The following is a 22,157-nucleotide window of genomic DNA, read 5'->3' as shown; positions in this document are numbered from 1 at the left end:
GTTTTTCAGAGGACAAAAGTGAAGCAAAAGATGTGACATACATAATTTTCCCAGAGCACACCATTTAGCTTAGTGTTCTCACTTTCCTCAGTCAGTAGCGATATACCAGAAGAGCTAGTATTGTATCCATGGTCATGCTGGCAAAAAAGCTCTTCTGACTTCACAGTAGGCTTTACACAGCATCACCAAGCCCTAAGACCCTACAATATAGTCGATGTCAAAATAAACCCCAGTTTCCCCATCCTTCTTCCTTTGTTGTGCTGAATCTCAATCTTGGCTTTCTCCATGAAACAAATAACACTGTATGTAGATAATGGTGGTATATTCACCATCCTTTCACAAATAGGAATTCTTTATGTATCATATCAATTTAAAGCATGAATAGCACATGCAGTAAGTAATATCACTGCCTAGCATTCTTTCTTTCCCATGAAATGAAGCAGACAGTTGGATTGTGACAAAGGGTTTCAAGTATTACAAAATAGAATCTTTTTGTTTTGAATTTCTTTGATAAGGGGAGTTTCACCTAGGATTTTCTGAGGTTTAGCTTTTGTTTCTCCTACTTAAGGTAAGCCTTCCTGTTACCTGCATGTGATGCCTCTGACACCCAGCAATAACTTCTCATTATCACCACCGTCACAAAACTGAATTATATCCATTTTTTATGCTTCCCTTTCCCAGTGAATTTATATTTTGAAAAAATATATTAAAACTCTGTTGAGGCACCTGGCTAGCTCAGTGGTTGAGCACCTGACTTTGGCTCAGGTGGTGATCCCAAAGTCCCTGGATCCAGTCCTGCATCAGCCTCCCTGCAGAAGCCTGCTTCTCCCTCTATGTCTCTGCCTCTCTCTCTCTCATGAATAAATAAATAAAATAAATAAATGAAATGAAATGAAATGAAAAACATTTTTAAAAACTCTGTAGCCTGGGACAACATTTAATATTTGGTAAATGTACAACTTGGTTGATAAATTAAGTGTACAAATTTATCTATTTTGGTAGATTCTTCATTTATTCAGTTGCTTATTTAACATTTACTAAGTAGGGGATCCCTGGGTGGCACAGCGGTTTAGCGCCTGCCTTTGGCCCAGGGCGCGATCCTGGAGACCCGGGATCGAATCCCACGTCGGGCTCCCGGTGCATGAAGCCTGCTTCTCCCTCTGCCTGTGTCTCTGCCCCTCTCTCTCTCTCTCTCTCTATGTCTATAATAAATAAATAAATCTTAAAAAAAAATTAAAAAAAAAAAACATTTACTAAGTAGCTAGTACCTTAGAAAGCAAACTGTGTGCTTGGAAATAAAGATGAATAGCTGGTTTAGGAAAGATGAATAAAACAGAAGAACTGTCCTCAACAAACAAACTATGGAAACTAACCAAATGCAGAGCACATAGTTATAAAAGTAATCGTTTAAATACATTTTTACATAAAACCTTCCATTTTTAAGGTGGCATTACATTTGTAGATATTTTAGGAAGTGGATGAATGTTTAAATACACTTGCCTTTACATAAAAAATTAAGTTCTCTGCATTCTTAGTTTTTCATAACAAATAAACTGCGTTTATATTTATATGAGCAAAGCATAAATAGCTTGGGGAATTGATTTTATACTTAAATTGTACTATATATTGATTTATAAGGGTAAGTGGTCTTCACTGGTCCATTAAGATTGATGACACTCATCAGTGTGTTGCTGGAATGAATATAAATTTATATTTTTCTTAATAATGAAAAATTACTTAATTTCCAATAGACATAACAAAATATTATGAATTAGGACATGCATACATATACAGACACATAATTTTTATAACCTTCGTTGTTTATTCTTTTTCATGTCTCCGTGTATAAGTACTAACTTCATTCTTTCAGTAACACGATGGAATCTGGAATGTATAAAATTAAGGAAATCATATGTAAAGCCCAAATATTTTATAAAATAGACTTAATAAACCCAATATTATATTGTTAATTTAACTTAAGGTAATATCTATTTAATTCCTCCAATTTACTTATCTCAGTGATAGATCTGAGAAATATTTTTTTCTGTCAGAGGAAATGTTTTCTACTCTCTTCTCTCTAGTTGAATGACCTTGACAAATCACTCAAATTCTGAATTTTTTAGTTCCCTAAAATCAAAAGGAAATCGCAATTACTTTTTTATTTCCTCACCAATATACTTAAGATAAAGCAAGTACATTCAAATGTATTATGGACATTTCCCAATATATTAATTTTTATGTTAACTGTATTACTGTTGTGGATTATCATGCAATGCAAAGATTGAGGCCTATTGAAAAGAGAATTTAGAAGAGAGTTTGACTTAAGTTTTTTGTTTTTTTTTTGTTTTTTTTTTTTTTTTTACTGAAGTTTGATCAAGGAAAGTGTCGTTGGTGTCAGAGGGTGTTCTACTTTGGGGAAAGAAACATTTTTTACAGAGGCTTAGCAGTAGAAGTCCAGCTGCTGTCATGAATTGTTGGACAAAAACAGTTCTCAGAAAAAGAGGGAATCTTTCTTGGTGTTTAGGAGCCATTGGTTGGGCTATCTGTGTTTAGCAAGAGGGCTGGAAAGGAACAGTTGGAGGTGCTAAGTTCATAGAAGGATCATAGTGGAAAATGTAGTTCAGAGCGTATCATGTAGAACTTCCGTTAATACAATAAATAATCAGATATTTTTCGTAAACTCTATTTATCAATTAAAATGATGATTAGTAAAAGATTAATTAATACATATGATAAATTCAAGAGGTTGATTCTTGAATATGGATGGAGGAATGAGTTCTAAGGGGACAGTGTTAAGTAAGAGAGAAACCATGAACAGCATTATGTATAGGGAAGATATGTACACACACACACAAGGGAATTCAGGATGAGTTATCCTTGTGGATGGACAAGTAGAAAAGTTGAGTAAAGTTGGATATTTGAAGAAAGAAAGGAGAGTCTGAGCATTCAAAATAAATATCATTTCATTTTTATAAATGTTAGTTTCAAAGTACATAATGCTATGCATTTACATTGTTCATGAAAGAGTTTTAAATATTTTAAAGTTTTAAATAGTTTTTTTATTATTTCAATTTGCCTATATTTATATACACTAACTTTTAAACTGTGCAACATTGTACAATTAGATATATATTAAAAATGAACCTGGTTTTAAAAATATTCAGTCTTCCCTCTGTGTGTCATAGGGGTACTTAGGTATACAGTACAGCAATTTTTGACAGATAGGAAAAAATCATCAAATTATATTTTTTCACTCATAAAGGTAAATGATTTAGATATCTGCCATTTAAAATCAATGTTCAGTACTCTAAAAAACAAAGGCTAAACTACTTTGCATTTAAATGGCAAGCCATAACTCTCTTACAGGACAATGATGCAGTGGTAAAGGTCATTTTAAATAGATCTGATATTAAAAGTAAATAAACTCAAATATAGTACTTGACTAGAAAATAGATCTTTAAAATTAAAAGTGCCATAAAAATAGTCCAGCATGTATTATCCAACTAGAGTTTATAAAGCATCCAAAATTGTGCTCGCTTCGGCAGTACATGTACTATAAAGTGTCCAAAATTCAGGATACCAAACTTTTCAGGGGGAGAGGCAAGAGTTATATTTTGATAGTGTTTTATTTCAAAATTATCTAATATTTACAATCAACAATGGCTCAGAGAAGTGATTCCAAAAAATTATTTAAATATATTCTAAGTAGGAGATTCGGCTCCTCAATCAGAGCTCAGGGCAATCTGACTGCACGTAAAGTTTTCTATCAACTATAACAATTTACTATGTCCTTTAATTTTTATTTTAGTCTTTTAAATATTTATATGCGAGCCTCCTATTGAGAAATGGTTAAATTAATTAAAGCCAATGAGAAATGATTGCAAGCATACAATTTGAATACACCATTATTTACCTTTTTGAAAGCTGTTTCATTTAAATAATAATGAACAAAGAAAAATATATTTATATGGCTAACTAAAGTACAAACTTAGTAGTTAACACAAGTGAATGTAAAAAGCATACTTGTTTGTTTCTCATGATTTAAGATTTTGAAATAAGGAACAAAAGGCAAATCGGTGTTACAGAAAACCACAGAGACAAGATGAAAAGACCGAAGTTGGATATGTTCCAGCACGACTGCCAATCCATGTCCACATATCCCTTTAGTTGGGTATCAACTGAATGAACTAGTGTATTTATGGTTCTTAACACTGCTCTTCTCATATTAGACTCTCAATAAATCTCCCTATAGACATGTTTTTCCCTTTGGCAGGATATAAAACAAAAGGTTATGCACACTTAAATAAATTAAATGTAATATGCGGTGGCAAATAAATGGGCTTGAAAAATAGCTTAAATAATTTATATTAATATACATACCCGCTATTTTCTAAGATGCATTTTTATACAGTAACTTTAGGTACTGCAGATAGAAGAGTAGAACATAGTTACAAGCACCTATTTAATAATTTCTGTTCCATCCCAGGCTACTCTAAAATAAATAGGGTTGAGGAAATAGGGAAATTCTGATAAAAAGTCCGTTAAAAAGGAAGCATACATTTTCAGTGCTTGAAAATCAAATTCCTTAAAATCAAGGCTAGCATAGTTTTTAAATGATATCATGCATATATCCTTGTCAAAAGTTCTTCCAAAATATAAGATGTGTTCTATTACCTTCTTCACTTGCAAAATTTATCTCGTAAATGAGTCTTCTTAGATCCATAGGCAAAGGATATTCATTTAAATGTGGCATTATATTGTATATTTTTCCAAAGATTTTATTATTTATCTGAGAGAGAGAGAGAAAGAGAGAGAGAGCAGGGGAAGGAGCAGGAGAAGGAAATATCCAGACTCCCGCTGAGAGCAGAACCCAGACGTGTATTTCAGTCCCTGGGCCCTGAGATCCCGCCCTGAATGGAAACCAATAATCAGACGCTTAACGTACTGAGCTACCCAGGTGCATCTATTGTATATTTAACTTTAATATTAATTTTCTATATCTAAAAAAAAAACACTTGGATGGTTTATTTTCAGATTAAACAAAAATATATAACAATAGTACTAAAATGTATAATTAATTAAATGTTTAGTGAATGTATGCCAGCCACCCCAAGTTATTTATTTTTTATTACTTAATTTCATGCATACCATACCAATCAGAAATATCATCATTAACATTTCACTAATGGGAAAACTAACATATATGCAAGTGCTCTAGGCCACACAGTGAGAGCTATCCAAATTAAAATTCAAGCAGGACTTTTTGAACTCATTGTTCTTACACTATCCACAGATGTTTTTCAGCTAACATGTCAGATATTAAATCACATATGCCAGGCATAAATTTTATATTTAGGCAAATTCACTAACCTGGGCTTCCAGGCATCATCTGGGACTCAGAGTTGTAATCCTCTTGATACATCATGCCAGTTCTCTATTGGGGAATGTCAGATGATAAAATGACAGGACACCTTTTACACTCTGGCCAGCCTGTCATTTATTCTTTTCACACATACCACACTAGGTTTTGTTTACTTTAAAGATTTCTTTATTGAAAACTTGGGATAATTTCAGAGGGGAAAGATAATTTTTTCACTGACTTGTACTTTTCCATGTGTCCCAGGGGGAGTAGGTACTTAAACACCTGACACTCAAGATATTTGTTTTGTTTCATTTTTTTATATGATTTCTATATTCTCAAAGTTTAAAAAACAAGTTTCTGAATGACTATATGTAACTATTTAATAATCCATTTCAGGCATGGTTATGAGAACTGGGCTTTCTACACCTAGAATTGTGAGTAAAAACAGGTATACTCTAAAATCTCCCATCAAGTGTCCTAGGGTAAGTACAAATAAGAGAATGATGGGAACTTCTCAAAACTAGATGGTTTTTGTGACCCATTTCTGGAGAAATTTGAATACTGTACTTCAGCAGTAGAGAGTGGATTTGCTTTTTTTGAAAGTTTTTCAGCAGCAGAGCACCCAGGACTCGAGTCATATAAGACTTTGAATAATGTAAACAGTTTTAATTAAAATGTGTTTAAATATATAAAACCACAGAATATGAATATATATCTTTATATGTTTATATAATGAAACATATTTATTAATGTAAAACAAGGAAAACCATAAAGTCAATGACATTGAAATTTGCAATATTGTCTTAAGGTAACAATTACCTTACTCATTTCCTTCCAAATGTCTGTTGGTACCCTCTATCACGTGTGATTAAATTCTTCCAACTTTTCTCTTTTTTGAATTACTATGAACTATTATGTTCCTCAGTGGCCATCAGTTAGCAAAGGTTTTCTTTTTGAGTCTACTTCTGTACTTTCTCATCAGTCTACACCCATTTACATATTTACATTGTGTTACTATAATGCTCTAAAAAATATGTAAATTTGGGCACTGAGGTAGCATGTATACACATACAAGGTTTTCTTTTAGATAATCCCGAATGTATTTATGTATGTTTAAGTTAGAAAAATGAAAGCCTAAAATGAAATTATTATCATAGAAAACTGGTAAAATCCCAGTTTGGAGAAATGATAGAGAACACAGTCCCCCTGTTGTAATTCTTCAGCACAATACAGAATATAGCTTCTTAACTTTTTTAAACTTTGAACTGTAGAAAACAATATATATTTTCCGTAAATTTGATAATGCAAATAGTACTGTGGCAAACAAAACATTTTCAAACATCAGCTATTAATTAATCTTTCAGTAGAAAATAATTATTAATTTCAAAAACAATTCTCATATATATATCCTCCAAATATTTAGTGTTGACTCTATCATAATGCCTTTTACGCTTTGTTACTATCATATCTTGGCTTAGTCATATCTCTAACACCAAAATGTGTATTCTTCAAGGGCAAACACCATCAATGTGAAATAGTACCTAGCTTAATATCTGACACAGAGTTGACCTTAATTAAATATTTGTTGAAGAGTTAGTAGATAAACTTTTTGAAACAATACACATCAAAGCCTTGTAGAAGGGCTTACTATAAATTTTCTCTTTTTATTTTTATTTTTTTAAGATTTTATTTATTTATTCATGATAGATCCAGAGAGAGAGAGGCAGAGACAAAGGCAGAGGGAGAAGCAGGCTCCAAGCAGGGAGCGGGACATTGGACTTGAGCCCAGGAACCCAGGGTCAGGCCCTGGGCTGAAGGTGGCCCTAAACTGCTGAGCCACTTGGGCTGCCCTATTTTCTCTGCTTTTTAAATAAACATCTGATTTTTAATCTGTCTGTATTATAATCTCCTTTGCTCTGTAGTTGGTAAATTCCAACATAATAAATCCTTAGTTACCTATTTCATCTCTTAGTAGGTTAAAGAAATTAATACATAATGGTGGAAGGTTACTATTGCCATATATTTCCTTTTGAGCATTCTAGGCACTTCTTATTTTCTCCATTAGCACCATACTGGGAAAGGCACCAATATGTATTGAGCACAACTATTTAAACCTATTTGAACAGAGCACAAGTAGGACCCTTCCAAATGCTGGCTTTTTGAAATATATATTATTTATTTATTTATTTAAAGGGCAAGCGGGGGGAGGGACAGAGAGAGAGAGAGAGAGAGAGAGAGAGAGAATCTTAAGAAGACTTCACGCTAAGCACAAGATGGACACAGGGCTTGATTTCATGACCCTGAGAACATGACCTGAGCCAAAATCAAGAATTCGACACTTAACTGACTGAGCCACCCAGGCACCACCCCCCCCATGTTATTTTTAATGTCAATGTATTTTCTGCCTTCAGACATTTTACCTTTGAGTATTCCCTATAATGCTTATGAGGTATAAAATATTAACCTAATTATTTTTCTTAAATATTAAACTTGAGAAAGCATTGAAAACATCTAAATCTTGTTAGGTCCCTATACTGTCTTCTTAAGTACTCTTTAGATGAGCTATGTTATGTTAACTAACTTTTAAAAATGTCTCTGGGGTTTCCAGAGTTCTCAAATAGTTAACCCATTCTTCTTAATATAATTTAAAGGAGAGATTAGACAAGGGAGAGATGCTCTACATTAACATGGACTGCTTTAATATTACTTAATAAAGGCTTGCAGCTATCTTTATGTAGTTAAATATATATGCACATACACATATGTACACACACAAACCTTGCTATGAAACATAGCTTTAAAAAAAAAACATAGCTTTAAATTATGTTTAAATTATGTTCAGGCCCATATTGGGTTCCATGCTGGGTATGGAGCCTACTTAAAAAAAAAATAGATATGTATCCAGAATATATAAAATGCTCTCAAAACTCAATGAAAAAAACAACCCAACAACACCATGAAAATTGGCAAAAGATTTACATAGACATTTTACCAAAGAAATACAAAATGATTTTCCAATAATGTTCATGGTATAATAGTTGAAAATTAGAAAAAAATAAAATGTCCATAAACAAATAGCTTATCTACACAGTGAATTACTATGCATCAATAAACATGAATGAACTATGGATACCCACAACAACATGGAAAAATATCAAAAATGTTTAGAGAAAGAAATCATGTAAAAATGATTATAAATGTATGATTCCACCTACATAAAGCTCTAGAAAATGCAGACTTATCTAAAGTGAAGTGAAGTACATAAACACTACTTTGAACTAGGCAGAGATAGCAGTGAGAAATTACAAAGAGGTGTAAGGAAACTGTTGGGGGATGAATATTCTCATTTTGATTCCAGTAATGATTTTACAAATTATAAATATATCAAAATTTATGAAAATTTACACTCTGAATATGTGGGACATTTTATATGCTATTCATGCTTCAATAAGTTGTATAAAAAAGAACAATATACCACAATAAATCTGTTTTAAAAAATTAAAGTGAAGTAGTAAGGTAAAGGTGGAGAAGCTCTTTACAAAAATTTAATAACAGAAAATGTCTCTGTGGATACAGAACACTTAGAACATTTATACATTTATAATTTTAAATGGTAGGATTAGGGATAAGTATTTGACATTTCTTTGAAAATTATTCATTCTCCTACTGTATGATACAATATTTAAACTTTCAGGTATTTACTGAATAGAAGGAAAATTTGTATCCCTACAAATGGGTTGAAAAATAGTTTACAACAGCCTTATTCATAGTAGCCAACACTAAAATAATCCCAATAACTAACTGCATAGAATGGAAATTGTGGTATAATATATAAATAATAGAATACTACTCAACAATTAAAAAAAAAGAAAATGCAGATAAATACAAAGACATAATAAATTTCAAAAACCATTATATACAGTAAAAGAGGCCAGGACATTATATAAAATTCAGTAAAAGCAAAACTAATCCATGGGTTGGAATAGGGTATGCATTTTACCAGGATTTATGCAATTTTGAAAATTCAATGAATGAACCATTTAAGGTCAAGATATTTTACTTTATGTAAATTATACCTCTATATAAAATAAATATAACCATATATACTATGTAAGTTAACCATATAAATATAACTATATATATATAACTATATGTTAATTTCTCTTAATTTGTATATGATCAGTTAGAAGATTTTTATCAGGAAATTGGGCATATATTTTTTTCTGGCCACAAATCAACAAATATATTTACCTATACCCACCTCTCTGGAACATGGATCATGAAGCTATTTCCTGTTTCCTCTTCGTATGAGTCAACTCTTCCCCCCAAAACATACAGACACAAATATATCTATGTTCTCTTTCATGATGGCTATCTTAGTCCATTTTGGTTTCTGTAAAAAATGCCATGGACTAGATGGATTACACACAGTGGATTTTTTTTTTTTTTCCCTTTCTCACAGTTCTAGAGGTTAGGTCCAAGTCAAAGTAGACCTGGCAAATTCAGTGTCTGGTGAGAGCTCACTCCATGGTCCAAAATGGTTCAGAGCTTTCAGTCCTTTTGCCCTGTCTTCACAAGACGGAAAGGGCAAGGGATCTTTCTGGACTGTCTTTCTTAAGAGCACTAATCCCTTCCATGAGGGGTTCACCCTCATGACCTAATGACCTTCCAAAAGTGCCACCTCCAAATATTACCATATTAGGCGTAAGGTTTTTAATATATGAATTTTGAAGGAACACAAACCTTCAGTCTTTAGTCATGGCTTTCCCTCATCCATAAAGGTATTACAATTTCTTATTGCTGTGACAGGAAGTTGGAGATTACTTCTTACTCATTATATTTTGCCTGAGACTTTTCAGTCTGTTAAAAGCACTTTGCATTCTAAGATTACAGATTGAATATCAAAATGTCAGCAAGGGACTCTGATTTAACTGTCTAATCCCTCCATAGAACTGAGCACTGAGGGACATCTAGGTGGTTCAGTGGTTGAGGATCTGCCTTTAGCTCAGGACGTGATCCCAGGATCTGGGATGGAGTCCCAAACCAGGCTCTCTGCTTCTCCCTCTGCCTGTCTCTCTCTCGCTCTCTTTGTGTCTCTCATGAATAAATAAATAAATCTTAAAAAAAAAACTGAGCACTGAGTTCAAATGAGAAAAATGTTACAGGAAGAAATGCAAAATCTTATTTTTCTCCCATAGTCATATATTATTGTTTAGCCCAATCATTCCTGCAATCCAGAACTCATTCCTAAGACCCTACTCACTGCTAACCACATCTTCACATGAATTTCAATGTATTTTTGACTGATTATGATTTATTTCAAATTACTATGTCCAAAACTACCTTCATTCAAGCTCATAGAAAATCAGTAACCAATCATGCTTGGCATCTATCCATTTCTTCTTATCCTCACTGTCACCATTTGGGTTATATTTTTATTGATTTCACACCTACCAGACCTCTCTTGTTACTATCATCAAAGCATCATTCTCATATCACCACGGCTTGTAATCTGCCCTCTTCATATCCACAACTTTGTGGTTATGTAAAGATACCAATATTCTTCATCTCTTTTGGTATTTTACACATTGTATTCTCTCTACCTAGAATGCTCTTTCCTTTTCTCATTGGTTAACCCCTACTTATTGAGTCTCAGATGTGAATTTCACTGTGCAGTTTTTCTGATACTCAAGAAGAAATGTACCTTTTCTGTGGTCTGTCTTATCTTTTTGAACTAATAACCACTATAACTCTTATCATATTGCACTTTAATTGAATATTTATTTACCTGTCTTTCCTACTAGGAACTTGAGGGTAGGTATTCCCATTTATTGCAGTATTTCTGATATATAAAAATAAACATAGTGTTTTATGAGTTTCAAGTGTTTCCTTTGTTGCAGGAATTAATGAGAAAAAAACTATTATAGAAATGAGGATAGAAATCAGAATTCCAAAAAAAAAGAAAGAAAGAAATCAGAATTCTAGATTATTTATATCATATAGACTTCAATAAATATAATACCAAATATTAAGGTAAAGCATAACAGTATACTTTTCCTGATTATAGTGCAAGGTAAATTAAGTATTTGCTTAATATATGTGCACTTTTAACTTTAATCATGTAGTTGTTATTGTAGAGATTTTTGATAATTTAAGAAACAAAATTCCATATTTCAAGTTATAGATTATTCTCTACTAAGGACTGACTGTTATAAAAACAATTTTTGAGGTGTTCTCTGTGATAACAAGAGACCAGATGGACCACTTGTGATGGACCGATTTACGTTACCATTGTCCAGGATGTAGCGTGCAGCCCCTACCATAACTAAAAGAAGCATACAATCTAGGAACTCCATCATTATAAATTATCCATAAAGCTGACCATTTTTATTTATAGATTTATTGGCTGAATGTTTTAATGTCAACTAAATTACTATCAAATGTAAAACAGGATTTGATATAGTTGTTTAAGATTCATCATTCAGGTTTTAGTCAGATTACTTTATAAAGATAACAAGGTAATTTCAGTACAAATTTAGCCAAAAGGCTAAAGCATGGTTTGCTTGTTTGTTTGTTTCTTAACTGTTATGACGAAATTCTGCCTTTGGTTTTGTCACCTAAGGCAAACCTTTCATTTCACATATTCACCATAAGGTTGATGGATGAACAGATGGATTGAGTACACTACTGGGTGTCCTGTCAGCTGTTTGTGATTCTCTGAATGGTGATGGATGATAAAGTAATAGGAGCAAACATGTTTCATAAAAACAGAGATGTTGGAGCTGTGTGCATCATTGTCAAACAATGCCTTATTCTATATCTTTAGGAGTTTACTTTATGAAGTCCTATTGCAAATTCTTAGACTTTAGTATATTTGTAACTATATCAGTTGCTCTCTTTTTTTTCTAATCAGGTATAGAGCAAAGCATCTCAGAATAACCTAAATGTCATATGGGTGTATGCCAGCTATTTATTTAAATAGTTTTAAATGTCTGCATAGAACGTTGACATTGAATGACTTAATTATCTTAATTATTGATTTCAATCTTTAAAATATCACAGCAATCAGCAATAAGAAACTGAGACTACTTATTGCTCTTAATCTATTCACCTGTTATTAAGATGTTGATTAGGCAAAATGAATCATCAAAGAACTTTTAACTTTTGTTATACCCAAAATTAATAGTCCCATATCTCCCTCCATCATTATTATTATATATAATTAATGCCAAGGAATGTCTTTGCTTTTAGACATAAAATGGCTGATAAGCAAACTTACAAAACCATTTCCTGGGACAATAAATACATTCATAGTGTATAATACACAAAATAATACTATTATGTGTTATATAATTAGAGGTCTTAGTTCCAATATTAGGTATTTCTATACTTTCTTCCAATGTATATCAGTTTTTCTTATATATCATTCCGTCATTCATGTTGAATGCATAATACTTAGGACAAGTATACTGTAAATACAACATTAGGAAAAGAAGATTGGTTTTTGACTATCAAACTATAAAATCAGTATATGTTCTGTCAATAAACAGAAAAATTATCAAAAAGGAACAGAATTTGACTCTATTTAATTGAAGGGGTTAGCTCAATCAAAAAAAGAATGATATGGGGCACCTGAGTGCCACAGTGCATTGCATATCAGACTCTTGATTTTGGCTCAGGTCATGATTTCAAGGTCCTGGGAATGAACCCCTCAGCTGGGCTCCCCATTCAATGGGAAGTCTGTTGAGGATTCTCTTCCTCTGCCCCTCCCCCTGGTCACATTCTTTCTTTCTCTCTCTCTCTCTTCCTCTGTCTCTCTTTCTAAAACAAGTAAATAAATCTTTAAAAAAAGAAGAATGAGGCAAAGAGGGGATAGACAAATGAATCTCAGAAGGCAGGAACAACAGGGTCTATTACAGGAGTTTTCATGCAGAGGCTAAAATCTTCCTGGCCATGATTTTTGGATCTATTGACTAAAAATATCAGGAGTCTAGGTAGATATGAAAAATTCCCTTAAATATTTGGTCTGCCTCCAAGTTCATGCTTACCCAGAATTTGCTTCATGGTTGTAATCTGGCTTCCTTCCCACTCCATTGTCTTCATAGAATAAATGAACATGTTTTCCACACAGATACTGAGAAATATTCTTACTATTTTTATGAGTTTTATTTTTTTACTGTTAACTCAATATATTGTTGAAAACATACTTGCATTGTAGGAAATGGTAATTTTGACTGACTATATGCATATGGATATGATATAGATATAAATAGAGATAGAGAGATGCCAATATAATTTCTGTGGACTTGTATTCTACTACTCACTTGCTTTAATTTGGGATCAATGTGTTTGTAGCTCTGATTTTCCCAGGTGCATTATATAAATTTGCCTGCAACTCATAGGAGACCTACCTGTCCTAACAATACTCCCCATGCATATGTTGGACCAGAAGATTTAAGCACTCTCAATGTCAGACTGTTAAAAAAATAATAAAATAATTGCTCAAACAAGTAAATAACTCTTGTTCTTTTCTATATATTTCCCATCACCAGCACCAAAGGTAGATACATTCATTTCTTGATCTTCCTAATTGGTTAATTTTGCAACGGCGATATGGTTAGTCTATTGCATACTAAGAAATAACCTGCTGTGTTCTGTCTCAATAGTCCTCTGAGGAACATTTCATCAACAAAGTTCCTTCCTCCAAAACAAAGGGACTTGATTATTTGCATGATCCATGGAGCAGTCTTACATGCATATAGTTCTCTGCTTTTGTAATCTAGAAACAATTTTGTTGACGTGAAAAGAAGTTTACTTCCCTTATCATCATGGAAGGATACTGCCTTTGCTCTCTCCATTTTCTAATTTATTCTGGGAAGATCTCTTTGGTTAATCTCTGTTTTTGAAAGGCAGGACAACAGGTGATTGGGAGATGGGTAGGGTGGCAGCACCAGAAACACATATGAGCATCCAGAGGTCTCAACTCTGTGTGTGTGTGTGTGTGTGTGTGTGTGTGTGAGAGAGAGAGAGAGAGAGAGAGAGAGAGAGAGAGAGAAAGATTCTGAAAAAATCTGAACAAATCAATTAGAAAGTATCTCTGGCAAATGTGAAGGTGAGCTTGTACCAGTAAGCAGGCTAAGAATGATAGACCAAAGAGTTTGATTTTTATCATAAAATCAGAGAAAAGTCAGAGAAGCACTATAAGCAGTATAGCCCTGATAAGATTCACATCTTATGTTAACTGATATCAGCAAGGACAATTGATTGGAAAGGAGGATGGGGGGTGTGCAGGCTATGGGGTGATATTAAATAAAAAGTTTTTAGAGTAATACTTAGGTGACAGTAAGAACAATGAAAAAATGAAACTAAGCTATTTTTTCTCATTTCAAAATTTGATCTCATTCATTTTCAAATGAGAGGAAGGAGCGATATATATTGAACCCACTGAATATTCCCCAAGATGCAGCTTTCCTGTGTCTCAGTGTTTTTATCTCTGGGATATGCACTATTTGATAATTCCTTATGCTGCCTCTACACTGAATTAAACTATGCTTGCCCTTACTCTATACTTTATACTCTACTTTGCAAAAAAAAAAAAAAAATCCTTTATGGAATAGTTAGAATCTGTTTTTGGTTTTCAATTTTAGATGGATAAAGCTAACCTCTTGGTCATGTATTCTGACTGTGTCCCAAAAGGCTTACCCCAGCATCTTCATTTTGAGGCCATCTGTAATTAATTGTAGTTGGTGCCGGACTATAGTGACTTTTGCACACTCAGATTAACAATACTTAATTGTTACTCAGCAACAGCCCACACATTTCCTAATGATTCCTACTTCTTACAGACCCCTCCCAACACCATTTATTCTAAATTCCATCTCTTTCTCTATCTGATCATACCTTCCTCAGCTGAGCAGTTTGCTATACTCCATGACTCTATTGAGTGTATGTGTGCGTGTGTGTTTGTGTGTAACCGCTAGACACTGATGTGTAGATAACTGCTCACAAAGTTCAGAAGCTAAAGAAATATTTTTATAACAATAGAAAGATATTATTTTCTATATTCATTATTTCACGAGTATACAGTGGAGTCTTCCACAGACAATATGGCAATTACTTGTGTGAGGCCAGATTTTCTCTTCGAATTTCAAACAAAACATAGCAGCAAAGACAAAAATGAAAATTCATCTTTCTTCTCTCAAGCCAGACACTAAAGACAGTTCCCAAACTGTAAAGCAATGTAATTTTTCTCTTAAACTTTTTGAAAATATTGTTATTTCTCATAAAATATTTATGATAACTAATAGTGGGTTTTTGCAGTAATTTTAAATCACTTAGTATTTAAACTATTAACAAGCTTTACTATGTCAATAATTTCACAATATATACAAATATCTAATCATTATGCTATACACCTGAAACTAGCATTATATTAAATGTCAATTATGCCTAAATAAAAAATAAAGTCAACTAATTAGAAAAATATGTAATTTATAATATAGTAAACATTAATAGATATAATATTATGTAGATATAATATGCATAATCAAACTCTGTCTAGGTTCCTCAATAATTTTAAGAGGATCAAAGGGCTCTGCATCCAAAAAATTTGAGAACATTGGTCTGAAGATTAGTTAGAACCCTAAGAAAAAATTAATATCCTTGTCACAGACACTGGTATCTACATAATGGGATGTCCTAGGAATGAACTATTGTAAAATAAGACAAAGTTCAAACTTTCTCCATCAAATGTTATTGTATTAACCATGAAACATATCTTCTCTGCAGGATCTCAATACATTAATTATCTCAGAAAGCATCATAAGAATTGTTAGACAGAAAAGTGGGCCAATATGTGATTCTCATCATTCACATGGCATCTTCTAGATAAAAATTTTAACTGAGAAATCCTTAAATGCTGCCTTGTAACACCAGTCAATGGCTACTAGGAATTTTATATTGAGTTGGTATAAACCCCAATTTTAACAGATATATTTGTTAAGAACATATAGCAAAGAAGCTCTCAAGATAAAGATATCAAGAAAATATAAAGGTCATAAATCAGAAGTAAATGTTCTTTGCATGAGAACAAATATCCAAACCAGGTACATTAAAAAAATCTCTATCATGTACACTTACCACAATGAGCACTGGGAAATGTGTAAAATTGCTGAATCACTTCATTATGTGTCTAAAACTAATACAGCACTGTATGTTAATTATATTGGAATTTTTTAAAAATAATAAAAGTATGAAGCCTAACAGCAGACATAGTTTATCTAATATAGTCAAATTCATATAACTAAAAAAGTCCCTAACCACAGGACCCCCCTTTTTTATACCTTGACTCCCATAATTACCTTTGATTCAAAATCTAATTTCAAAATCTGCATTAAAATATCAGTACAACACTCAGTGTTCCCTCAGTTCCTTGACCATCCCAGCATCAGACATCTTGTCATAGCACTTAAGAAAGTATCCTCATTGGCATGCCCTAGGTTCATGTTATTATCTTTTCCACATTACTTCCAAAACATAATTTCAACTGTCCTAATAAGTGAATGAATTTTACATTAGGAGACTAATTACAAGAGTAGCTGACTGATTATCCTAAGTCCCCTTGATATTTTCCACACCCTCTCAAACATATCAACATAATGTCTCCTAATGACATGTTCAGTCTATCAGCCTTGTTTCTGTAGCAAATAATTTTTTCAAAAAGTTTTATCATCTGTTCATATTTTTGGTCCCTGAATCTTGTCTTGGGCTACTACTCAGCTAAATGTCACCCATTCTCAGTATTACTTTCTCTAAGAAATGTATCAATGATAGAGAACAAACTGATGGTTACCAGACAGGAGGTCAATGACGAGATGGTTAAAATAAGTGATGGGGATTAAACAGTAGTACACTTATCATGATGAGCGCTGTTGCTCAAGAATTGTTGAATCCCTATTTTATACACCCATCTCAACTTCTGAGCTCATCAACAGGTGCTGGAAGGTTTTTTACTCATCTTGGCGTATTTTTAAGCTCCCTTATTCACCATTTCCTTTTAGATTTCATTGGGCCATTTATCTCCTATTTCAGAGAGAAAGGGGGGTAAGTAACAGTAATTGCAACTTTGTTTTACTGCATTTTAAAACATTTCCTACAACTGCTTTCCTTCCTCTCTTTTCTTTCTTTCCCAGAGTATGAGGAGTCCTTTCTCGTTTATCCTCGTGATTTATTATATGTATATTTTTTCTTTAAACCATCAAAACATGTTTATTTTTACAAGTTTGTAAAAACTAAGACACACGCCAATAAAATGAATAGGCATGGCTACCAACCTAGAAACAACTGTATTTATATTTTTATCTATTTCTTTTCAGGGCTTACTAAAATACATGTTTTAACATTAAATTTAATTATGTTGGGATCCCTGGGTGGCGCAGCGGTTTGGCGCCTGCCTTTGGCCCAGGGCGCGATCCTGGAGACCCGGGATCGAATCCCACATCAGGCTCCCGGTGCATGGAGCCTGCTTCTCCCTCTGCCTATGTCTCTGCCTCTCTCTCTTTCTCTCTCTGTGACTATCATAAATAAATAAAAATTTAAAAAAAATTTTAATTATGTTATATATTTATAATGTTTTTAAAATTTAATTTTAAGTTTATTAAGTTTTTGCATCCTGTTATTATCATTTAAGATAACAATTTTAGATAACATTGCTCATTTATTATCATTTAAGATAACAATGCTCTAGAGACCATTCATTCTGGCTAGACTTGCTCCAATCATATATTCATTTATTTATTATGTTATTTAATCTTCACAAGAATGTTGTAGGGTAACTATTACAGTTGAGTGTCTTGTGGTTGAGAGAGGAAAGAGACTCAGAATTACTAAGTAGCTGAGCTAGTATTCAGATTTTTGTTCTCACTAATAATTTAGGGCTCTTCCACTGTACCATATATAACAAAAAACAAGGAGGGAAGTAAAAAACAAAACAAAACAAAATTAATGAGAGGACCATAAGCCAGGAGATCATGTGGAAGTAAAGATTAGAGCTGAGCTCAAGAAGCAATGTAGGACATCCATGATATGGAGTATGATATTGGAAAGAAAATGGAATATCAACAATTTAATATACCAAAGCTAATCCAGTGAAATAAATGTTATTTTTGTAGTACCTTATAGAATTGTGTGGTGTGTGTGTGTGTGTGTGTGTGTGTGCGTGTTCTATCATGTGGCAACAGCCAACCACCATTCTGAGTCAATAACCAGACATACTTGATGCTATATCAAGTGACTATATATGAACAAGTAGCTAATAATTCTGACATAGAAAACAACTTCATTCATCAATCTCTTTATACAAATGTTCTTAGTAATCTCTCTCTCCTTCTCTCCTTCCGAATCCTTGTCCTGGAATATAACACTTTCTTTGCTCTCTTTTTTTGCGGGTTTGCATGTTTTTGATATATTTATAACATTAACTGTATATGCATATACATACATATTCCCATTTATCATAAAACTTAATAAGTTAAGCATAAGCTTCAAGGTTTTAAAACTAGCTTTTGCAAAATTTAGTTTTGCTAAATACAAAGCATTCAGGCGGAAATTACAGCTTTTATTTTCTAAATCAAGAGTCCATGGTTTCAGGTACAAGATATTCACAGAACTTGAGCAGATGGTAGTTTGTAATTAATATGAATTTTAAAAGCTGAATGTTGATGTATAATAGCATTTGCTTTGCCTATTATTAGATATTGAATTTTACTCATGTACTGCTTTAAAAAAATTACTCTACACTCTGCCACTTTGACCTTACAGGAGATTAGGAAATGAGAAGTTATTGAGTGAGGAGATCCAACAAAATTACAGTTACAGAAATCTCTGAATGCTGTATGTAATTGAATTTATCCACAAGCCAAAAATCAATGCAGTCATCCAGAAACACACCAAATGTGACATTTGCCTTTTTCTGCCTTATCAAGCCTAATTGATGTTGGAGGAAATAAATGAGAGAAATAGTTAGTCTTATAGTAGTAGTCTCTACGGATATATCAAATAGCCATTCATAAGAGCTAAGGGTAATTCATATTTCTGAATGTCCATTCATGGCAGCAGTTGAGACCAACTCCTTTTGTATCTTAGCCTCCAGCTCCTACAATTTCTCCCTGCCTTTTAAAAAGGAGACATCTATTTAGTGGTTAGATATTGACATATAATGGTTTTTGAGATGTCTGCTTTGGGATTAAAAACCAAAATGTGGTAGTTAATGAAATAAAATAAGAGTTTTTATATAATTTTAAACATTGACATCTGTGTTATAGTAAAATAATACTATTTTTTGGAAGTCTGAGAATAATATCAGAGCTCACAACATCTCATTTCTTTGTTTTCTTGAAATAATATTTTTGCTCTTTTTGTCCACCCAAATAAAGTATCACTATTTACACATATATCCACACATGTATACATATTCATGCATTTCCACATTGGTCAATACTAAAAGGTCCAGTTCCTTCACTGTACCAGATGGATGGGGATGTCTCCTATCCACTACTTTAGCAATTATTTATTCACAGGACTTAGTTTTTAACCGCATAACCAGGAATGGTGCTACTCAAGGTGTGTTCTGTAGCCTGGTGGTGGTCTGCAACCTGTTATCAGAGGGCAAAAAATTAAGTGAGAAATTGAAAGTAAATATTTAGAAAATTATGTGACACTTTGACCGATATTTTATGTCTGTGAACTACATAAAAAATTGGGACAGGCATTTTTCATGCACTTTTTAATCTTTAATTTTCTATTAATTTTTAAATGCATTAAAATTGTTCTACATAAAAATTATTCTATATAGATTTTTTTCAAAAAGGACCATCATAATGATGTCTTAAAACACTTGTGTAGAAGGTTAGAGGTCAATAATCTTACTTGTTTTTATTGTCTGATAGTCAAAAATTTTAGAGAGATCTCCTATTTTCAATAATAATTTTCTAAAAATCTTAGAATCAAGTTAGGGTAGTCTTCCTGCTTTCATTACATTCTGTAAGTATCCATTATTACAATATGTTACAGTATATGTGTAAAATGTATGTATTAAATTTTATGTTTTAAAAAATTTAGAGGATAAAAATACCGAGAATCCTATCAAGAAAGGCAGATTCTTGGGCAGCCTGGGTGGCTCAGTGGGGGCAGCCCGGGTGGCTCAGCAGTGTAACGCTGCCTTCTGCCCAGGGCCTGATCTTGGAGACCCTGGATAGAGTATCACATTCGGCTCCCTAGGGAGCCTGCTTCTCCCTCTGCCTGTGTCTCTGCCTCTCTCTCTGTGTATCTCTCATGAATAAATAAATAACATCTTTTTAAAAAAAGGCAGATTCTCAATGCCTAAACTTGAAAATTTTGTTTTCCTCTTAAAAAAAAAAAAAACTCTAAATGATTCTAATTCAGAGTATAATCTGACCTATATTGCTTCTTTATACTTATATGCTTGCCACCTTAGATTCCTCACATGGATATAAATTACTGAAACAAAATCAATTGTATCTCTTTTATTGTTGTATTATTATATCCTGAATAAAAATTTACTTAAATAGTTACTCATCAACCAAAAAAATATGGAAAAATTTCATTTTCATCACTGATTATTTAGGTCCAGAAGTAATGGCTCAACACCTGAAAGGTGAACTATTTTCTATTTCTATTATATAAAATTTGATGTATCTGTGATTTGAACTATAATAGAGTGAATGAAATTATCTTTATTGAGACTCTGTAATGGTATATTTAATACTTTGCAATGTAAATAATTAAGAATGATGGGATCCCTGGGTGGCGCAGCGGTTTGGCGCCTGCCTTTGGCCCAGGGCGCGATCCTGGAGACCCCGGATCGAATCCCACGTCGGGCTCCCGGTGCATGGAGCCTGCTTCTCCCTCTGCCTATGTCTCTGACTCTCTCTCTCTCTCTGTCTGTGTGACTATCATAAATAAATAAAAGTTAAAAAAATTAAGAAATAATTAAGAATGCAAAATAATAAATATATAATTACAAGCTTAATATGTTTCCTTATTATTATAGGTACACGGGTACACGTTTTTGTAAACTGAACCTAGAAACTATACAAAACTTTAATTTAAAGTTGGCAGGCTACTTTTTAACATGGAAACTGAGTTTATTATCGATGTAGATAATTTCTTTTGGTTACAAAGTAATTTGAGTGAATAATTTATTCACACAAATTTAAAGCAAGTACCAACATATTATTCTTTTTTTTTTTAGATTTTTTTAAATTTTTTATTTATTTATGATAGTCACAGAGAGAGAGAGAGAGAGAGAGAGGCAGAGACACAGGCAGAGGGAGAAGCAGGCTCCATGCACCAGGAGCCCGATGTGGGATTCGATCCCGGGTCTCCAGGATCGCTCCCTGGGCCAAAGGCAGGCGCCAAACCGCTGCGCCACCCAGGGATCCCCCAACATATTATTCTTGAAGAAAACTGTGAAGTCACTTAAGTCTGAAGAAAGATATTCAAAAAGATTATGCTTTTTGGTTTGGTAGGATAAATGGTGTGGCCATTTGAGTTGTAGACATCCCTCTAAAAGCTCTGGTGTTTCTCTGGTAGAAAAGTTCCACAAAAAAATCTCTGTGTTGCTATAATAATTCATCTATATATGATGACTTCCACATCATTATCTCTAGCTCAGACAAATACTATCAATTCCAAACTCTTCTATCCTGCTTCCTAGTTGGTACCACCTATTGATTGTTTAATTTTAGGGCAAACCTAAAAATGGATGAAGTGGAAC

General features: G+C 33.1%; 1 long non-coding RNA gene across 1 annotated transcript in view; it reads right to left on the bottom strand.

Annotated features, from left to right (window-relative positions):
• Positions 1–1,812: 1,812 nt before the first annotated feature.
• LOC144316763 (uncharacterized) overlaps positions 1,813–22,157 on the bottom strand; it is a 326,077-nt gene continuing 305,732 nt past the window's right edge. Inside the window, exons 5-6 of the long non-coding RNA XR_013382616.1 lie at positions 5,371–5,434; positions 1,813–1,884 (exon numbers count right to left, since the gene is read on the bottom strand). This is a non-coding gene — a long non-coding RNA (uncharacterized LOC144316763). The remainder of the gene's footprint in view (positions 1,885–5,370; positions 5,435–22,157) is intronic.

Source organism: Canis aureus, chromosome 7, assembly GCF_053574225.1.
Source record: "Canis aureus isolate CA01 chromosome 7, VMU_Caureus_v.1.0, whole genome shotgun sequence".
Taxonomy (NCBI): Eukaryota; Metazoa; Chordata; class Mammalia; order Carnivora; family Canidae; genus Canis; species Canis aureus.
This window is presented reverse-complemented; position numbering and strand designations above follow the sequence as displayed.